Here is a 22,823-nt window from a genome sequence, read left to right on the forward strand (position 1 = left end):
TGGTAATGCTTTTTATTTAAATTTTCTTTAGTTTCATGCTATTATATACAGAATGTGTAGACTTTGATTGTTCTTTGATTGTAACCATAGTTTCATAAGGATAGCCAAGTTCATTCATATTTTCTTTAGGATACATCCAACACAATTTTAACGTGTACTTTACAAAAAGGGACATACTGTAATACCATAGTACCAGTGTTTTCTAGTGCTCGCTTTGGATGAGAGGATTCTTAAAATGGATTGATTTTCTGCGCTTACCACCCATGTAATACGAGCGCGTGCTCTAGTGCACCCCATTGCAATATATGTCCACTGTGATGTGTATTCTTACTTGTATACTCCCCATTTCCTTATAATAGAACATGGAAGAAAAAATATCAAGCTGGAGATTCTAACACAGATTCAAGTTCTTGCACAATAATGGCCATTAGCCACTGAGTCCCCTCTCCACACTCCACAAGACTTCTTATTTCTTTCTTACTCTCACCCGGCTTGTAATGGATGTGATCATTTTATTTAGAAGAACTGCAGTCGACTTTTCTAGATTATTGTCCAGCAATATCAACTGAGTTTCCCACTGTTGCTTGGTTATTAACTGCCCATTTGAGAGATGGTGTTTATGGAGACCTTCTTGTAGCATGTGCTGCATATTCTTCTTTTGCCATGACTTTTACCTTTGGGTCAAGTTTGATCATCAGATTTCTATGTAGTGTGAAGGCCTGTATTATTTTGACCCCTTTTACATTTCCTTTTATTGAACTATGTTTTGGTGCTAGGTCATGGACCCATATTGAAAAAAAACTTTATTTGAAGCAACAACACGAATGTGTTATAGGCAATGCAATGAGGTACAAGAAACATTGAACTCTTTATCACCCAGAGCTCTTATGAGAAACTCAGGAAGAAATTTCCCTCAGGTTTTCCAATCAAGAACAGCTCTGCTGCTATTGAAAAACTGATTTGATTTCCTATTGTGGTTCACATGAATCTGACAATGAATCATGTGTTGATCACTAGCAATGGTATTTGAGGACTCTTATTCTCCACTCTTCTGTAATACAATGTGGCATGTGTTTTTGCTGTACTTATTCAGCACCCCCCAAGTTGCTTATTTCCTCTTTGAAATCACTCCCTATTTTATCTGGTTTGACTGAAACCTTTTTGTAAGATGTTTCAAGCTTTTGTGAAGTAAGAATGCTGATTCTGTAGAAAGTTAAGTATTTTAACCTTATATAGCTTGTGGTATTCTTTTTATTAAGATTTGATAATTACTTATTGTGTGTTACACGTATTGTCTTAGCATCCACTAACAACATGTCTTCATGTGGTTCCTAGTCAAGATTCATGCTGGAAAAAGTTACACAAGGGCTATATTATCTTCTTAAAAGAAACTTGATTTTCATTTTTCCAATACAAAACCCTCATGTTTTATTTTATTATAGCAATTGTCACTAGCCAGTAAATGAAAAGAACTTTATATAATAAAATACAGATAGAATTTAGTATGTTAGATCATACACTATATTCAATTATACTGTTCTCTGGTCTGAAAATTAGAGCATTATATAGTTCATTATTTTCTCCTTTTTTCCCTATTTTGAAAATAGACTTTTTTTTTGTAACCAAAAGTTTAATCTCAAGGATTCTCACAAACATGAAAAAAAAAATCTTGCACAGTAAGTCAAAGTTTAACTACAATGTACCCTTAAACTGATAGGACACTGGTATCTTAGATTTACATTTTCAAACAAAGAATGTTCAATTTCTGCCAGTTGTTTCTATATCGTTAGCACATCATACTTTAACTGGGCAGGATATAGGTTTATTTCAGTCTATGAAAAACCAAAGTTCAAACCAAATTCAATCTTGCTCAAGAGAGCTTCTGCAAACTGGTCTTCTATTGCCTTTCATTTGACCTAGATCAGCTACAAGACCTAAAAAATGATGGAGACAACTTGTGATTTCTCTTACAGAGACAGAGACCTTTCTCCTCTCCTGTCTGTAGAAAGTGACCCGCTCTGGCTTCGAGAGAAGCTTCTCTTTCTTGGAGATCAGCGCCAAGGTGAAGGACTCCTCCTATGGTAATCATCTCGAGGACGACCCCGAGAGGGAGGTGGGCCACAATTTCGACTTCTTTTTCCATCATTTGACAGTTCGACTCTTACACAGCAGCCACACAGTGTTCTTCCATTAGCTCTCGACAGCATCAGCAGCGTCTCAGGGATCCTCAGATTTAAGGAAAGCAAAGCCAGGAGTGTTTTGAGCAACCCACACACTTTGGAGTGGTCCAAAAGAGCCGAAAGCCCCTTCTAATTCAGTCTTATTTCCGTTGCTTCCAAGATTACCTACATAAACCTTACAGGCCAATGGACAGGAATCACGATGCATTTCGAGACCTTGGGCCATCAGAGAGTTAGGGTTTGAGCTTCGGCCCACCTGCTCAACTCCAGCTCTGCTCTGAAAAAAGGCTCACTATTCCACTCATAACACACACACACACACACACACACACACACACACACACACACACACACCCCTCGATTGCACTTTCTCATACTTCTACTTCTCCTAGTTCCTTCCCACCTCCCCTCCATTCAGATCTACTCATCATTCTGTTTCTCATTAGAACACAAGCAGGCTTCTAAGGAATGATAATAAAATATAATAAAGAAAAATAAGATAAAACAAAACCTAAAACATTGGAATTGGACAAAGCAAACACAAGGAAAAAGCCAGAGAAGGCACTGGAAACACAAGTCCACTTGGTTGCACACTCAGGAATTCCACAAAAACACTAAACTGGAACTCTTAATAATATATACACAGAGTACCTGCTACAGACCCATCAAAGCCCTGTGCATGGTGTTTCAGAATCTGTGAGTTCCTATGAGCTCTGCTTACATTTATTTAGAGGGCCTTATTTTCTTGGTGTCCTCCCTCCACTTTGGCCCTTACACTCTTTCCACTTCATCTTCTAAAGGGATTCTGGACCCTGAAGGGAAATATTTGATGGAGATATCCTGTTTGAGGTTGAGTGTTTGATGGTCTCTCATTCTCTGCATATTGTTTGGCTGTGGGTCTCTGTAGTTTTTCTAATCTGTTGGAGGAGGAAGCTTCTCTGAGGATGGTCAGCAAGGCAATGATCTAGGAATATAGAAGAAAGTCATTAGAAGCCATTTTTCCACTATGTTGTTTTAGTTTGTTTGTTTGTTTGTTTGTTCGTTCATTCTATTTTGTTGGTTTTATATGTTTGTTTAAATATAGTAGTATTTGTGTTTGCACTAAGTCTCTGGGATATCTAATCTCAGGTTGTTGGTCATCAAATCAGTGTTCAGTAAGGGTTCTATCTCCTGCAATGCTCCATAGAACAAATCAGTCATGGGATGGTTATTCCCACAAGTTTGTTTGTTTGTTTTCTTCCACCACTGCATTAGCATATCTTGCTGGCAAGTCACCATTGTTGGTGTATACATAAACAATACTTAGAAAAAAACAAACTGAAAAGAACACTAGAGTCTATTAGAAGGTGAGCTATCTTAGACTTTGATTTGCCAGATATAATTTCAAAATCTTTGCTTAAATTAAAATTTTAAATGTTTGTACAAGTCATGTAGAAGCAGAGATTGTTCATGGTATATACTTGATAAGAATCCTGAGTGAGGTATCCCAGAAGCAGAAAGACACACAAGGTATATAATCACTTGTAAGTGGGCATTATATATATATATATATATATATATATATATATATATATATATATATATATATATATAATATAGGATAAACATACTAAAATCTTTACACCTAAAGAAGCTAAACCAGAAGGTAGACCCTTGGTAAGATGATCAGTCCTCACTCAGAAAGGTAAATTGGACAGACATCAGAAGATGGAAAAAAGAGGATAGGAGACTACCCAGAGGGCCTCTGAAATACTCTACCCAGCATATCAAAGCAGATGCTGAGACTCACAACCAAACTTTGAACAGAATGCAGGAATCTTATGAAAGAAAGGGGAGATTTAAAGACCTGGAGAAGACAGGAACTCCTCAAGAAGAGCAACAGAACTAAAATATCTGGACCCAGAAGTCTTCTTTGAGACTGATACTCCAACCAAGAATTATTCATGGAGATGACCTACAACCCCTGCTCAGATGTAACCCAGGGCAGCTCAATGTCAGGTATGTTTCCTAGTAAGGGGAACAGGCACTGTCTCTGACATGAACTCAGTGGCTGACTCTTTGATCACCTTCCCTTGAGGGGGCAATAGCCTTACCAGGACAAAGAGGAAGACAATGCAGCCAATCCTGATGAGACCTCATAGGCTAGGGTCAGATGGAAGGGGAGGAGGACCTCCCCTACCAGTGAATTTGGAGAGGAGCATGGGAAGAGAAGAAGAAGGAAAGAGGGGGTTGGGAGGGAATGAGGGAAGGAGGTACAGCTGGGATACAAAGTGAATAAACTGTAAATAATTAATTTGTTTTTAAAAAGGGAACAGCCTGTGAAAATGTACTAGCACAACAAGGGAACTGTACCTAGTTCTAAAAGTGTAAGAACACAAAAGCACTGTTAAAAGCAAGCCAGGAAATTTCATGATTTCCTTGCTTTTTTAATCTCTGAGTAATATTCCATTGTGTAGATGTACCACAATTTCTGTATCCATTCCTCAATTGAGGGGCATCTGGGTTATTTCCAGCTTTTGGCTATTACAAATAAAGCTGCTACAAACATGGTTGAGCAGATGTCCTTGTTGTATACTTGATCATCTTTTAGATTTATGCCTAGGAGTCCTATAGCTGGATCTTGAGGAAGCTCTACTAATTATCTGAGAAAGCTCTAGATTGATTTCCAAAGTGGTTTTACAAGTTTACATTCCCACCAGCAGTGGAGGAGGGTTCCCCTTTCTCCACAACCTCTCCAGCATGTGTTCTCCTTCAGTTATTTATCTTAGTCATTCTGATGGGTGTAAGGTGAAATCTCAGGGTCGTTTTCATTTGCATTTCCCTGGTGACTAAGGACATTGAACATTTCTTTAAGTGTTTCTCTACCATTCGATATTCCTTTATTGAGAGTTGTCTATTTAGCTCTGTTCCCCATTTTTTAATTAGATTACTTGGTTTGTTGCTGTTTAACTTCTTGAGTTCTTTATATATACTGGATATTAGCCCTCTGTCAGATAATAGCATTGGTGAAGATTATTTCCCAATCTGTAGGCAGTCATTTTGTTTTGATGACAGTGTCCTTTGCTTTACAGAAACTATTCAGTTTAATGAGGTATAATTTATTTACTGTTGCTCTTTGAGCCTGTGCTGTTGGTGTTCTGTTCAGGAAGTTGTCTCCTGTGCCAATAAGAACCTGAAGTTCTTTCCCACTTTTTATTCTAACAGGTTTAGCGTGTCTGGTGTTATATTGAGGTCTTTGATCCACTTGGACTTTAGTTTTGTGCAGGGTAATAAGTATGAATCTAGTTACACTTTTTTATATGTAGCCATCCAGTTAGACCAGCAACATTTGTTGAAGATGCTATCTTTTTTTTTTTTTTCCATTCTATGGTTTTGGCATCTTTGTCAAAAATCAGGTGTTCATAAGTGTTTGGGTTTATTTCTGGGTCTTTTATCTGGTAAAAAAAAAAAAAAAGGAAATCATAAAATATATGGTTAAATGGTAGGAACTGGAAAAGATCATCCTGAGTGAGGTATCTCAAAAGCAGGAAGACACACAGGGTATATACTCACTCTTAAGTGGATATTAGACATATAATATAGGATAAACATATAAAAATCTGTACACCTAAGAAAGCTAATCAAGAAGGAGGACTCTGGCTAAGATGCTTAATCCCCATTCAGAAAGGCAAAGAAGATGGACAACAGGGGAGGGAGAAAACAGGGAACAGGGCAGGAACCTACCACAGAGGGACTCTGAAAGGATCTAACCTGCAGGGTATCAAGACAGATGTTGAGACTTATGGCCAACCTTTGGGCAGCGTGTAGGGAATCTTATGAAAGAAATGGCAGATAGTAAGACCTGGAGAGAACAGGAGCTCCACAAGGAGAGCAACAGATCCAAAATGTCTGGGCACAGGGGTGTTTTCTGAGACTGATACTCCCACCGAGGACCACTAATGGAGATGGCCGGGAACCCCTGCACAAAGGTAGTCCATGGCAGCTCACTGTCCAAGTGGGTTCCACAGTAATGGGGAAAGTGACTGTCTCTGACAGGAACTGATTGGCCTGCTCCTTGATCACCTCCTCCTGATTGGGAAGCAGCTTTACCAGGCCACGGAGGAAGACAATACAGCCACTCTTTATGAGACCTGATAGACTAGGATCAGAGGGAGGAGGAGGAGCACCTCCCTTATCAGTGGACTGTGGGAGGGGTGTGAGTGGGAAAGAAGGAAGGAAGGTGGGATTGGGAGGGGAGGAGGGAAGAACGTACAGGGGGAATACAAAGTGAATAAACTGTAATTAATAAAAAAAAAGAAAAAGAAAAAAAGAAAAGCAAGCCAAGAGGTCAAGATAAGGTTATTTATTTATTTATTTATTTATTTATTTATTTATTTGTGGCTTAGAAACATGAAGATGATGCCAGAAAATTCCTTTACTACATGGGAAACTTATCTTAGTAATATCAGTCATTCAATGTGTATTGATTTCATAAGTGAAATTTGCAGTTATTTTGCTTTAAAAAAGGAAGACTTCTGTGACTGTTTTTTCCATTCACTTATTTCTTAGGTATTTTTATGATAAATACTGTAGGTAGATGGAGTTTGACTGTTGGGTCTGCCAAAGATGACATGCCCAAATGTGACAACCTATCTACTCCTGAGTTTGTCACCAGACAGATGGCTGATGGAGAAAGAAATACAAGAAGCTGGCAGAGAATTCTTGTCTTGCAAAGAGCATTTGAATTGTTCATAGTTCTATAGTAACACTAGATTTCTTATCATGAGTTTTTTACATGTTGAGTGTAATTCTGATTTATACTTTGACAATGGACAGCAGCTTCTCTTCTACATAATTTCTTTTTAAAATTTATTCATTATTTATTATAATTTATTCATTTTGTATCCTGGCTGTAGCCCTGCCCTCTTCTCCTCACAGTCCCATCCTCCCTCCCTGTTTTCCCCCTATGTCCCTCCCCTAGTCCACTGATAGGGGAGGTCCTCCTCCCCTTCTGTCTTACCCTAGCCTATCAGGTTTCAATAAAACTGGCTGCATTATCATCTTCTGTGGGCTGGCAAGGCTTCTCCCCGCTCTGGTAGAGGTGATCAAAGAGCCAACCACTGAGTTCATGTCAGAGACAGACCCTGGTCCCCTTACTAGGAGACCCACATGTAGAGTGAGCTACCCATGGGCTACACATCTGATCAGGGTGTCTAGGTCCTTTCCATTCATGGTCCTTGGTTGGAGTATGGATCTCTGCAAAGTCGCTTGGGTCCAGATTTGTTGTCTCTATTGGACTCCTTGTAGAGCTCCTGTCCCCTCTAGGTCTTTCTATATCCTCTTTCTTCCATAAGTTCCCTGAATTCTGCCTAAAGTTTAGATATGAGTCTCAGCATCTGCTTCTTCGATACCCTGGTCAGTAGAGTCTTTCAGAGGTCTTGCGTGGTAGGCTCATTTCCTGTTCCCTGTCTTCTCCTGCTTCCAATGTCTATCCCATTTGCCCTTCGGGATGAGGACTTAGCACCTTCCCTAGGGTCCTCCTTGTTGTTTAGCTTCTTTAAGACTATAGATTTTAGTATGTTTATCCTATATTATATTTAGGGGACAACTTGAACAGAACACCAACAGCATAGGCTCTAAGATCAACAATCAATAACTGCGATCTCATGAAACTGAAAAGCTTCTGTAAAGGAAAGAACACTGTTGTCACAACAAAACAACACCCTACAAACTGGGAAAGGATCATTACCAACCCTATATCTGACAGAGGGCTAATATCCAGAATATATAAAGTATACAAGAAGTTAAACACCAACAAACCAAGTAATCCAATTTAAAAATGGATACAGAGCTAAATAAAGAATTCCCAATAGAGGAATATTGAATGGCAGAGGAACACATAAAGAAATGCTCAAAGTACTTCGTCATCAGGGAAATGCAAATCACAAGGACCCTGAGATTTCACCTTACACCCATCAGTATAGCTAAGCTCAAAAATTCAAGTGACAACACATTCTGGAGAGGATGTGGAGAAAGGGGAACCCTCCTTCATTGCTGGTGGGAATTCTTGTACAACCACTTTGGAAATCAATCTGATGCTTTCAGAAAATTAGGAATAGAGCTTCCTCAAGATCCAGCTATACCACTCCTAGGCATATTTTTAAAATATAATATATAACAAGGACATTTGCACAACCATGTTTGTAGCAGCTTTATTTGTAATAGCCAGAATCTGGAAACAGCTTAAATGTCCCTCAACTGAAGAATGAATACAGAAATTGTGATACATTTACGCCATGGAATACTACTCAGCAATTAAAAACAATGAAATCATGAAATTTGTAGGTAAATGGATTAAACATAATGTCAAAGAATTATTAAGTCCTCTTTACTCTCAAAAGTTTGTAAAATATTTAAGAAATTGTCATGAACATCTCTGAAATCTTAATATTTTTTATGTTTTTTTAATTCTGCAATTTTTACATTTCTATTTTCACATTCTTCCTAATGATCAAAATCACTGTAAAATATCCTACAAATTTTTTGTCTGTTGAGTGCTTTTATTATACAAAGTTGCATACAAGATTCATGTAGAGGCAGCTTATGTCCTTCTTGAAGACACTTGGTTTTATGATTCACTTAACCACCCTCTTCCTGCAACAGTTTATATTTCATTCTTCATAAATATATTTACATATATTTATACCTTGATATATAAATTGAGTTTGTAACTACATAATTCCTATGTATTTTTACTCAATTTATTTATTTATTTTTTTCAAGACAGAGTTTCTCTGTGTAGCCATGGCTTTCCTTGACTTGGCTTTGTTAAGCAGGCTAGCCTTGAACTCACAGATACCTGCCTGCCACTTCCCCCTGAGTGCTAGAATTAAAAGTGTGTGACAGATGTAGCCCATGGCAGTTCAGTGTCCAAGTGGATTACCTAGTAATGGGAAGAGGAACTGCCTCTGACATAATCTGATTGGCCTGCTCTTTGATCACCTCCCCCTGAGGGGGGGGAGCAGCCTTACCAGGCCACAGTAGAGGACAATGCAGCCACTTTTGATGAGAACTGATAGATTAAGATCAGAAAGGAGAGGAGAACCTCCCCTCTCAGTGGACTTGGGGAGTGGCATGCATGCAGAAAGGGGAGGGAGGGTGGGATTGGGAGGGGAGGAGGGTGGGGCTTATGGGGGGATGCAAAATGAATAAAGTGTAATTAATAAAAAATTTTTAAAAAGTGTGTGACATACCATGTCCAGCTTCTCTTTTCTATTTTTCTTATTTCAGAATTTTAAAGAATCCCCATGTCATATTGTATTTTTTTAGATATATTAACCTATACCTTATCAATTCCCCAACAGAAAGGATTTGAGCTTGTTTACAATTTTACAAAATGATTATAATAAAACTTAACCCTCTGAAGATTAGTATTTAAAAATAAAAAGAGGAGCTATGGAATCTATACTCTAAATATTCAAAGATGCACTGTGCTCCTGGAAATATCTTTTTTTTTTTTTAATTTTTAAAACTTTATATATTTATTTATTTATTTATTTATTTATTTATTTATTTATTTATTTAGTATACATTGGTCTTTTGACTCTTTGTATGTCTGTGTGAGGGTGTAGGATCCCCTGTAACAGAAATTACAGACTGTTGTGAGCTGCTATGTGGGTGCTGGGAATTGAAGCTGGATTGCCTGGAAGAGGGGTCAATACTCTTAACCACTGAGCCATCTCTCTCTCTAACACTAAAATCTTGATTTAAATTGTCCCTAGAAATGAGTTTGGAAAGGTTCTTTAGTAAGAGTTGATGATCATCTAATATCTCAAATATGCCCTGCCTCGTTCACCACCATGCTTGTTTTCTTTGGTATTGGCCACTATGCCTTATTTACTGTCATGTGCAAGAGGACAAAGAGGTGTCTTTGGGAGCTTGCATCTACTTTTCTTGATGGAACATTTCATTACAGCTGTACAATTGCATTATGTTTTCAAATAGGATATTAGATTTGAGGCCAAAATTGGAAAAGGCTGCTTGGCTGTCTTCTTTGCATATCCTTTCAATATCCTTCCTGGAATTTTCTCATTTGTATTGAACTTCTGTCTTCAAAGACATTCAGATATTTCCTTTTGGCTTCAAGTCAGGGCCAAGTTTTGATTTATTAATGAGGAAAAGAAAACATTTATCATATGTAAATCTTGATTATGTACACAGATGCTTAGAAGTACTTCACCATCATCTCTAACATGGTAATGGGTACACAGAAGGCTTCTGCTGAGCCCAGTGCCAAGACTGGACTTCATTTCCCTGCGTGCAGTTCATCACTCATAATGATTTTGTCTGACTTCTTAGTTTTCACACTGTTCATTGCTCCCTGATCTTCCAGCACAAACAAACAATCTTCTGAAAATACCTCTCTCAGTTTGAAGGACAATTAATGAGACACATACCAGAAAGGTTATTATGCCTGTTTTTATGGCCAAAATCCTTTGAATCACCCAAGAGAAAGCTAAGTGTTATTTTGACATTCATTACTCTCTGAGCACTGACTATGTGTTTCTGAAGATAAGAATGGCAAACTGCTTCCACAGCCGGATCCGCTCAGCATGACAAGAGTTTGTGAAAAGGACTCATCTGGTCTAAGTTCTCCTGCCCTCGCAACATGCAGAGTTCAGCTGGAATTTGAAGCTTGAGCAGTATTTCTTTCCAAAGGCCGTTAACTGTCCATGCGACTCTAATGTTATTACGAGCTGTAGTGTTCCATTTTTGAGCCATTGACTAATCATACCTCGAATGGTGTGGTAGCACAGTAGGACACAGCGGTTCTTATTTCACTTGATAAACTGGAAGTTAAATTTGTTTAAGGTGATAAATATCAAATTACCAGGTCAACGCAATAAAATGTTAAAACAAAGTCATAGCTTTGAAAGTGAGGTAAGGAAAAAAAAAAAAACCTAGCAATTTATTACATAGTGCTTAGATTCAAGTATCCAGTGTTTATTTTGCTTCGTTGGTGTGTTTTGAAGTATGGGGATTATTGGTTTACTTAGCTTGTTTCGGTGTGTTTCCTAGTTTCCTTTTTCTGCTGCGTGCACTACCCTGGTAAGGCCTGCGCTCCCTGAAGCCAGCCTTTGAACTATTTAAAGTTCTAGCAGACTGCAGTTTTGCTATGCTTCTTTGCCTTGTGTATCCATTTTGTGGGGATCTGATGGAGCAGGTTGAAGTCAGTCCTCTCCAGGTAGCCATTTATCTGCACTTGGTCTACGGTGACGTACTCTACTTTCTCAGTGGGGTGCTAACAGTGTCCCTCATCTGGGTGATTCCAGGTCTTGAAAGGAGCTTCACTTAGTCCTCAGGGTGGATTACAGCCCAGACCCTTCAAGGAGAGTGATCTAACAAGCATCTAGGAATTCCTAGAAAGCCCCCACCCAGCTGAGGACCTTCAGTGACCTTTAGTTGAACTTGGTGATCCCCTCAGTATAGGATAATAAGTACTGTATTTGCCTCCTTGTAATCGGACTCCCTAATCCCCCGCGAATCAAACACATTCACTCTCAAAATCCCTCCCTCTGTCCAGGGTTTTTATTGCTCTTGATATCAGCGGAATAAAGGTATGCGCATTCTCATTTGAAGACCTTCTGAGATTGCTCATTTATCCTTCTCCAGGTCACCTCTTACTAGGCATACCTTCTGATCCACTGGGGCTGGGCCTCCCTTGGCCTGAGCCTTGATGGGTCTGGGCCTCCCTGGGCCTGTGTCTGGGCTGCAAGTCAACTAGGCGTGGGCCTTGGCCCACACCTCTGCCATGCTCAGCACAGCTTGATCAAGAGCTATAACACTTGGGTATCACTACATACTTTGGAAGGCCAGAAAGCTTCCATTACCACAAGTGACCTTATGATAAAAGAGCTAAACTGTAATACTCTCTGGAAAACCTTTTCCATACACTGGCTTAGTGCCCTTGGGCCTCACCCTAAGATGATCTAGCTGCTCCTGAGAGTAATGGAATACCTGTTATCCCCCTGGAAGCCAAGTTCCAGGATCCCAGCAGAGATTCAGGACCCTGCCCAACTGAGAACATCACCCTGAGACCCCACACCAAATAGTACATGAAACAGGTGCATCAATTTCATTTCCCTTCCAGTTCCAGTGGCTGTTCCATCATTTTCTATACAGTTCCATAATGCTGTTTTTTATTTATTTTGTTTTTATCCCCATTGTTGCCCCCTCTCTCCTCTCCTCCCTGTCCCACTCCGTTTCCCTCCCCTCCCTGCTATGTCCCTCTACTAGTCCACTGATAGGAGAGGTCCTACTCCCCTACTATCTGACACTAGCCTATCAGATCTCATCAGGACTGTCTAGATCCTCTTTCTCTGTGACCTAGTTAGCCCACCTGGAGGAGGTGACCAAAGAGCCAGCCACTGAGTCCATGTCAGAGACAGCTCCTGCTCCCCGTCCTAGGGCACCCACATGGAGACTGAGATGCCCATGGGTTACATTTGAGCAAGGGGACTAGGTCCTCCCCAAGCATGTTCCTTGGGCATAACATAATGCTGTTTTTAAAGAGGCTGTTCAAACATCTCTGTCTTTTCAATGTATTTGAACTCAGAAAGTTTAATGTCCAACAATACTGACTATGTAAGCACAATTAGAGTAAAACTTTGAGTTAAAAGCTGTTGTCCTACAAATTTTATACCTGAATTTATGGACAACCAAGGCCATTAAATATTCTAATTCTTTGTTTGACCATTAAATTTTCCAAATTGTCATTCAGTTATGAGGTCCTTGATTTAGCAGTATTATTCAAATTCATTTATTCACTGTTTCCCTCATGAGGAGACAAACTATACTTTAGAATAATCAAAATCAAGGTAGCTTGTCAAGGATTTATAATTGTAAGCCATTTGAACCCTTAGCATCCTTGTTTTAAAAGAACTTAAGTATAAACATTTATGGCATGGAGCTCATTTTATGTGCTATATTTATTGAACAAAAGCTGTAAGATGAAACTTTGGTGCATTGACATTTGAATATGACCATGAACCCATGTTAGTTGGTGAGTGTGCCTCCACAATAGTTTCTATTTTTTTATTTAATAATCTGGTAATAAAACCAGCTCAAACATGGAATTTAAAATTAATTGGAAAATACAGACACAGATATGAATTTTCTGGAGATTAATTGGGCAATATTATCCAAAAAATCACTATATTAAATGTAAGGATAGTTCCATGTTTACACTGAATACTTTTTTCTTAGTGAGCTCTCGTTAATATATAGTGATACTCTCTTTCTTTTGTGTACTGGGGATGAAAGTACCTGATTACAAATAATACAAGTTTGCTTTAAGTGGAAATGATGTTACATTCTGATTTAGCATGTTCACTAGGCACGATTTTCTTGTACATTGTAAGGATTAATATAAAACATGCCAAAAAATTGTTCGCTCCTATGGCATAACATTGCCTCATTAGCATTATCTATTTTCCTGAAGCGTGCTTTTGTAGGCATTGCACTTACAGGCAGACGTGCTACCAGCTACTGCATCATTGAAAGCTAGGGAGTGAGCCAGGCCAAAAGTGGAGAAGAATGCCCTTTGTCTATCCATTCTGGTAGTCCTCCTGTCTTAGACTGGCTCTATTGCTGCCTCATTTGCTGCCTCATGATTTTTCATTCTGCTTAAACGAAGCTCTACCTTTGCTGGACACCTTCACATACGTTAGTAGGCAGGGAAGGGCGTCTCTGCCTGGGGAGACAGTAAAGAGATTATGGGATATTTCAATCTGGTCTTCAGTGTGTTACATAAAGTCACTTCATTCTCCTGCGGAGGACAAGAACGTTTTCCCGATTTCATTTTTACCTTTTCAGTTTCTACTTTTGATGATTACTTTCCTCCCATCTAAAAGGCATGTGCTTTCTTCTAGCCTGTCCCTAACCCTCATCTGTCCCATATCTAAACCTACTCGCCCAAGTCCTCATCAGTTTCTGCCACTACTTCTTTCTTTCTTTCTTTTTTTTTTTATTTAGGAAAATGTTTTTTGTTATGTATTTCATGAAATGAACTTTAAAAGAATATTAAAAGAGCTTCATCTTTAACATATACATAGCAATGACTTCAATGTATTTGTGTATTTACATATTTCAACTAAACTATAATTACTTCCCTTTCTCCCTTCCCTTTCCTCCCTCCTGTTCTTCCCTCCAACCCCCTCGATGTCCCCCAACTCTCAAATTGACAGTCTCTCTTCCCCTAATAATTATAGTTAGTTAGTTAGATAGATAGATAGATAGATAGATACATACATACATACATACATACATATTTATCTATAGTTTACACAAGTATATAAAAACAAACTGATGAGTCAGTTTTCTTGTCTGTGTGCATATGGTTTCAGGGCTGATCACTTTGTACTGGACAGACAGCAATGGAGCTCCTCCCTGGAAAACTCTTACCCTCCTCCTTTCAGCCCTCATTATCATTAGTTACATGCAGTTACTTTTGCACAGGTGTGACTCCATGAGATTTTCCCTCTTCCTCATGCCATATGTGCTGGCTACTCTTACGTCTGCCTGACTCTCTTCTTCTTGTGCTGGGCTTCTCTCCTGCATTTCTGGCCTTCAAATTTCCTAGGTAGATTCTTCAGAATCTTGCCAGAGCCTCTGTTCCCTTCCATACCTGACACTGCAGGTGACAGTTGCTGCAGCTGCTCTCAGGTTCATTTCCCCTCCCCACGTTTGACACCCACCTTCCTTCAGTTTATGCCTGCTGTACTTTAAGTTTTCTAAAAATGGGAACAGAATATAGTGTACAACTTTGTTATCAATACTGTTTTTTGCATTTGTAGCAGCTGGCCCTGGCGGTGTTAAAATGTTGTTACCAAAACCCTCAGAGAGGGAAAAAAAAAATCATAAAATTATCACAATTTTTGGAGGGAAGGACCATTTATTCACTAATAATTTGAGTGATGTTTGTTGGTTTGCTTTCATAATTTAACATGATAGATAAGAAGAACAACTATCAAGGAAACTAGGTCTTAATTTCCTGTTGTCAGTGGATATCAGATGTACACGTTATGTTGTCTATATGTCCTAATTTTCTGCTCTGTAAACTCCCACAAGGAAGAATAGCATTTGGACATACAGCCAAATAAGAGATTTCACTCTAAGACCATGTGACAGGGTGACACACAGTCAGGATCCTGGAGCAAGTCTTAATTGTGTATTGGTTATCAGAGAACAGGGAAGCAGAAAAGCAGAGCTGCTGTCATGTTAGAACGTCTGACAGAAATATTGTGCAATATTGTGCAATGGGAGGGGTATGATTAAAAAATTATAATAAACTTGTTTTGTTAACTCGATTGAGTAGAGAACTTACAGAGGACGGGTTGAGTGAAAGCTAGTCACAAATCAGAGGGAGAGAGCATGAGTGAGCTCTACATCTGGATCATCAGGCTACAGAAAGAAAGAGTGTGCCAATGGGCTTGGCTTGGGTTTCTGAAATCTCAAAGGCACACTACTGAAGCCCCAGTGAAAAAATTCTTCCAACAGGTCCACAGCTACTCCAACAATCCCATGCCTCCTAGCAATGCCACTCACTCTCTACGGGTCTAGCGGGACTATTTTTATTCAACCTTCTACATTCTTTCTGGCCCCCATAGCTTCTAACCACATCACACTGCAGAAATGCATTCAGTCAGGCTTCAAGAGTCAGCATACTCTATCAGTCTCAACATGGTTTAAAAGTCCGTAATTTAAAGTCTCTGTCACACATGGTAACCCCTTAACTATAATCCCTTGTAAAAAAAAAAAAAAACAAAATGAAAAGTCACGTCACATATTTCCAGATATATGTTACCTCCCAAAAGGGAGAAAAGGGAACAAGTAAGCCCAAATCATGAGCCAAAGCGAGGTCAAAATCCAGCTGGACAAACTCCAACCTCTGCATCTATATGTCTGATGTCAAAGCTCTCTTCAGATCTCCAACTCCTTTCAGCTTTGTTGACTGAAACAAACTTATTTGTCTTGGGCTGGTTCTACTCCCTGTTAGTAGCTCTCCTTGTCAGATATCCCATGACTCTGGGATTTCCAACATCTTCAGTGCTCCAAAGTAATCTAGGCATTACCTTTACACACAATGGCCTCTCTCAGAATCCATGCAAGGACAACCCTGACATGCTTGGCCTCAGTGGCTTTCCTTAGTTGTGAAGGGAGCTTCCATGATTTCTTTCTTCTATCCTTGACTCTAAAGCCAGAACCAAGTGGATGAAGCTACCGAGTTCTGCTGCTTGCTGAGGCTGGAACATGGCTCCCTCATTCAAATATACCTTCACCAGCTTTATGTTTTTAATTCATTTCTTTACTGCCTATATTTGGCTTTTATGGAACTTGATCTATAGACCTGGATAGCCTTGAACCCAGAGATCTGCCTACCTCCAATAGGAATAAAGGAGTGCTCCACCATGCTCAGCATTAAGCTTTTCAATTCCATTTCATGAGTTGGAAGCTGAATGGAGTGCAATGTTGCCCTGAAGTCATTATTCCTTTTTTTTTTTTTTTTTTTTCATTTAGCTTCAGGTTTTTCTTTAAACTGTTATCTCCATGACTTCAGGACTTAGATCCATTATACTACCTGGTGTCCCCTTCCTCATCAAACTCTTCATTTTGTAGTTTTTTTCTTACTCAATTTGGTCCTTTTCATTATAGATCTGCATAAGACTGGCCACTAATAACCAAATAATAAAGCTGATAATAGGTTGTCTTGAAATCTTCTCTGCCAACACAGAGAGACTCACAGCCAAACTTTGGACAGAGTGCAAGGAGTCTTATGGGAGGGGTGTAAAAGGACCTGGGAGGGGATAGGAGGTCCACAAGGAGACTAACAAAGCCAGAAACAAAACAAAACAAAACAAACAAACAAACATACAAACAAAAAAAACCACCAAGGCCCAGGGGGCACTGCAGAGACTGATGTATCAACCAAAGACCATACATAGAGAAGACCTACACCCCCTGCTCAGATGTAGCCCATAGACAGCTTAGTCTCCATGTAGGTTCCCTAGTAAGGGGAGAAGAGACAGTCTCTGATATAAACTTGGTTCTCTGTTCCTTGATTTCTTCTCCCTGGTGGGGAGACACAGCCATCCCACAGGTGAAGAGGATCCAGACAGTCCTGATGGGAACTGATAAGCTAGGGTCAGACAGTAGGGAGGACTTCCCCTATTAGTGGCTTGGAGGGAATGAGGGAAGAGGCTGCAACTGGGATACAAAAAGAATAAATTGTAAATAATAATAGTAATATAATAATAATAAAGAATAAAAAACTGAAAACAAAAGAAATCTCTGCCAGTACCATGAATCAAAAACACTTCAATTTAACCTCAGGCAGAATTTTTGGACAAGAGAGAAAAGCAGCAACATTTTTCCCCCCAAAAAAGTCACAAGAACAACACTAGGCCACTTACTAATGTTCTTTTCTTAGACCTTTTAAGCCAGGCCATAATAATTTACCTTGTTCTCAGCACCACTGTCTTCCATGCTTCTACTAGTATGTCTCATTAAGCTACACTAAAAGCATTCAACTGCTTTCCTAATCCAAATTCCACATTCCACTATAAAAAGGCTACATGGTTAGGCCTGTCACAGCAATATCCAGTCCTTGGTACCAACTTTGCTCTTAAGGTTTCTATTGCTGTGAAGTGATGTTATGACCACAGCAACTTTTATAAAGGAAAATCATTATTTGAGCCCAGGTAACAGATTTCAGAGGAGAAACCATTTTTTAAAAAATATTTTTTATTCATTAAAATTTATTCATTTTGTATCCCAGCTATATTCCCCCTTCGTCAACACCTCCCAATCCTGCCTTCCCTCCCTCTTCTTGTCCCATGCCTCTCCCCTAGTCCAATGATAAAGGAGGTACTCTTCCCTTTCCATCTGATCATAGTCTATCAGGTCTCATCAGAAGTGGCTGCATTGTCTTCCTCTGTGGCCTGGCAAGGCTGCTCCCCCTTCACGAGGAGGTGATCAAAGAGCCAGCCACTGAATTCATATCACAGACAGTCCCTGTTCCCCTTACTAGGGTACCCATTTGGAGCCTGAGTTGCCATGCACTACATCTGTGCAGGGGTTCTAGGTTATCTCCATGCATGGTCCTGGCTTGGAGTATCAGTCTCAGAAAAGACCCCTGGGACTGGAAATTTTGGTTCTGTTGTTCTCCCTGTGGAGCTCCAGTCCCCTCCAGGTCTTTCTATCTCCCCCTTCTTTCATAAGATTCCCTGAACTCTGCCCAAAGTTTTGCTATGAGTCTGAGCATCTCCTTGGTTTCATGTGCCTTAGATATTGCTGCATGGGGGAGGATCCAAGATGGCGGCAATGGGAGGGCACCGTGTCCATCACACAGGACAGCAGCTACTGCACTGCAACCAACAGACCAAACTCCAGGCCCTAAAACACCAGTGATTGTGTTTCTCAGGTGAGAGTTTGTGGTATGGATATTCTGTTTGTGAATGAAAAATACACACAGTAACTTATTTTCTATATTCAACTAGTTGTATGTTTCAGCATTAACTGCCATAGCTCACTGTTAAAGGAAACTTCTCCAATAGAGGCTGACTGCAGCAATAATTGATGGGGATAGACAGGAGTATTACAAAAGCAACTTAACATGTTCCAGTAAGTAATTCCCTACTTATGTTCATGCAAGTAAATGCAATTAAACTCAGTAGAGTAAAAAAACAAATGAAACATTAAAGGACCTCAAAGTAGGATTGCAGCTTGTCAGGAAGAAGAATTGTTTCAGCAGAAGAGAAGGAGATGATAGAGGGTAACAGCATGTGTGAAATGGCTAAAATTCAACATACACATGTATGAAATATTAAAGAATCAAACGACCAAATCCAAAAGAGGATAATAAAACTCTAAACCACTATTGAGTAAAGTAAAAGCCTAGAGAAATAAAAAAAGAACATGATAAATGAATTTATTATTATTTTAATTTTTAATTAACCCAATAAACTTAATACATTTTGTTAGGATAACTTTGTGATCCTGGGGTTTTCTAGCACTTTTTTATGGTTTTAATGTTTTGAAAAGCACATAGTGACGTCTTCATTTGAAAATGACAAGTTATTATTATGATTCAATAAATGATTTCTCAGTGAAGAGGAATCTCTGGCAGCAGAATCTACTTGACCACAGTGCATCTACACATTATGCTTAATGATTAGCCAAGTCTCTAAATCTATGTGCTAATGAATTCAGTATGTGCGGTGGGGGAATAGGTAAAACCATAAAACCTCAAAGCTTCAGCTCCTGCAGGCCTCTGTGGTACAAATAATTATATGAATAGCAGTTATTGCTTCCCTGGATGAACAGGGCATCTTATCTACTCATCTTCAGTATTGCAAGCCAACAAACTTTGAACTTTCTAAAATTTAAGTTATAGTGAAAAGTAACCAAGCAAATCTGAGTAAGTGGTGTTTATGCAGAATAGAATCCTGCAAGGAGGAATAGACCTCAGAGAAACTTTCTTTCACTTGAAAGGAAGTGAGAGCCCTAGTATGCAAAGTTAAATATTGTCAGGTACAATGTTAGGGCTCAAAGAAATATATTTTGAACTTTGTTAATGAAATCCTGTTTAATGTTGTCTTGGGCTGGGACTTAGAAGTTTTAATGTGGATATAAGACTCCTGGCCTTGCTATTGGTTGTTCAAAACTGTTTCTCCATTCTGTATAAACTGAGAATTTTGAAAGTTGCTAACTAAACACTGAACTCAAAGTATTAGAACAAATTAGTGGCATTTGCATTTTTAATGCTAATGCAGAGATCATACTGTGCCTAATAGTTTGATGCAAATGATTTGTGAAAAGTCCCCAAAGTTTTGTGAACCTTACTTTCTTTGGAAAGATAATATTTCTGAGACTATCACATGCAATAGCACATATAAATCCAATTTAAATATTTCTATGTGCCATTTTTATTATCTTTATCTTGATAGTAACCATTAAACATAGTGAGTGTATTCAAGCTCCATGGAAAGTCATAGTATACATCCCTGCCTTAATTATATGTGTGTCTGTCTCTCTTTCTTCTTTGTTTTCTGCTGTTCAGATATTTTACACATAGGTACTTTACATTACAAAAACATTTTAACCCATGTTTAACTGTTCATATTTATTATACATCAAAACATTCCAAATTAGTTGAGTAAACTCTCCCAATCTATTCATCTCTAAAAGCTATATAATTGAAAGGTGAAAGGTCTTGTTATTAATGGAAATGCTCTTATGAAAACAACTAAAATTATCAAACTGTTCTAAATAATAACACTTTTGGGGGGTCTGAGCACAAAAGCTATGTAATCTTTTAGAGACACTGTATTCTTAATCTGGTATTATAGTTCAGAATGCTTACTTAGCATATCAAAGGCCGTGGTTTGATTCTCATCTCAGTAAAAACAAAATCACAAAATTAACTTTTAACATATTTTTCTCACAGTGCTGTTTGTGTTTGTAGTGTATATGTATGTGTATGTCTGAGTGTGTGTATGTTGAAAGACTGTTAATTAGAAACAAATAACTATTCATCAAAGAAATTCTTAATAAATGTGTTTCTTCCTGAATGTAAGTCAGAAAAATGTTTCTAAATCATTTTTCCTTCAGGGTTTTAAATCCTTTATCTGCTTAAATAATAATAATACGAAAATTCATAAGCAAACCTGTACAATGTGTAAAAAAGTAATCCTGGCAGCCAGATCTTTTTACAGCATGTGAAAAAAAAAAACATTTATTATCCTAGTTCTTCCAGATAAAGGATCTATTTCAAAGTATTTGTTCTGAATCATTGTTGTCTTTAAAAATGGAAACAAACATATCATAATTCAATAACCAGTTTTAAAATGCTTGCGCCATGCCTGATAACTGTAGTAAAATCCCTGATTATATGGTGGAAATGAGAACAGACTTCCTTCAGCAAGTTGTCCTTTGGTAGTTATCCAGTTGCATGTGTGTACTTCCCCACCAGTAAATATATGAATGTAGCTTTTAAAATTTAAGGAAAAATTCACTGTATAATTTGTCATTGTGAAACCTGGATGTAGAAAACACCGAATCTAAAAAAAAAAAAAAAAAAAGAAAAGAAAAGAAAAGCAAAGAAAGCCAAAATACATTATCAAGAAACATATAAGTAACCACTCAGTATTTATTTTTTTACTATATTGTGCCTGAAGGTTTGTGATCAAAATGTAAATTGGAAAATTTTATAATCCAATACAGACTAGGATATAGCTAATAAAAATAAGGAAATCACAATATCTCAGTGGCTTCAGCTATAATACTTTGGGCATACACACAAAAGATGCTCCACCATACACCAAGGATATTTGCTCAACAGTATTTATAACAGCTTTATTTGTAATAGCCAGAATCTGGAAACAACTAAGAATGGATTAAGAAACTCTGTGGTATGTTTACACAATGAAATACTACTCAGCCATTAAAAACAAGGAAACCATGAAATTTGCAGTCAGGCGGATGGGACTAGAAAATATCATCATGAGTGAGGCAACACAGACCCAGAAAGAAGCACAGAAAGGAGTTTATCCTGTACTAGTCATGTAGTACAGGATAAACATACAACAATGCACAGACCCTAGGAAGATAAGTAACAAGGAGGATTCAACGGAGGGAGCTCAAATCTCACTCAGAAGGGGAAACAGAATAGGCAGAGATAGTGGTTGAAGAGGGTGAACAGGTAGGAGAAAGAGCTCAGAGAGAAAAAAAAAAAGGGTGGAGACCAGACCTGGGAAAAGCAGGGGCTGAAGGACAGAGAAAAAATAAACTGGGGGGGGGGATTTCTGTGACAAGTTGGAGAGAGCAGGGAGAGCAATGAGAGCAGGGAGGAGGGCTATCTCTGACAAGGACTCTATTGCCTGCTTTTGATCACTTCCCCCTGATGAGACCACCTTAGCAGGTCACAAGGGAAGGGAACAAACTCAGTCTTCATGAACTGGTGTGGGTGGGTAGGGGAGTTTCCCTTCTCTGAGGAATAGGGGAGAGGTGGGAGAGGGAGGGTGGAACCGGGAGAAGAGGAAGGGGGCCAGTACTAGGATGTAAAGTGAATAAATAAATTAATTAATTTAAAAATTATTAAGCAATAAAAAAAGACTCACATGCTAAATTCAGACCAACACCTGTGTGGATAAATAAAATTTTATTAGATAATAGACACATGTTTTGTCTAGGGTTGGTTCTTATTGCAATGGTGGAGATGATCAGTTGGAATGCAGACCATATGGCTTGTAAATCTCATATTAACTACAATTTTATGGGAAAGTTTTGCTGGTTTATCAGTTGAAGCGTGAGTTTCATTTTTTTATTAATGTGAATATTTTTTATCAAAGCACTTGTAACAACAGCATACATATTTCTTTTATTTATTTATTTATTTATTTATTTATTTATTTCAATGTATTCACTTTGTATTCTGGCTGTAGCCCCCTCCCTCCTCTCCTCCTAGTCCCACCCACCTTTCTTTTCTCCCCCCTATGCCCTTTTCCTAGTCCCCTGATAGGGGAGGTCCTCCTCCCATTCTATCTGACCCTAGCCTTTCAGGTCTCATCAGGACTGGCTGCATCTACTTCCTCTATGGCCTGGCAA

At 38.7% G+C, this 22,823-nt stretch overlaps 1 pseudogene; it reads right to left on the reverse strand.

The window, feature by feature from the left end:
- Nucleotides 1–1,897: 1,897 nt before the first annotated feature.
- Nucleotides 1,898–2,388, reverse strand: LOC129678676 (serine/arginine-rich splicing factor 3-like; annotated as a pseudogene).
- Nucleotides 2,389–22,823: the final 20,435 nt, after the last annotated feature.

This window comes from Psammomys obesus, unplaced genomic scaffold (assembly GCF_907164565.1).
Source record: "Psammomys obesus unplaced genomic scaffold, mPsaObe1.curated_primary_1811, whole genome shotgun sequence".
NCBI classification, from domain to species: domain Eukaryota; kingdom Metazoa; phylum Chordata; class Mammalia; order Rodentia; family Muridae; genus Psammomys; species Psammomys obesus.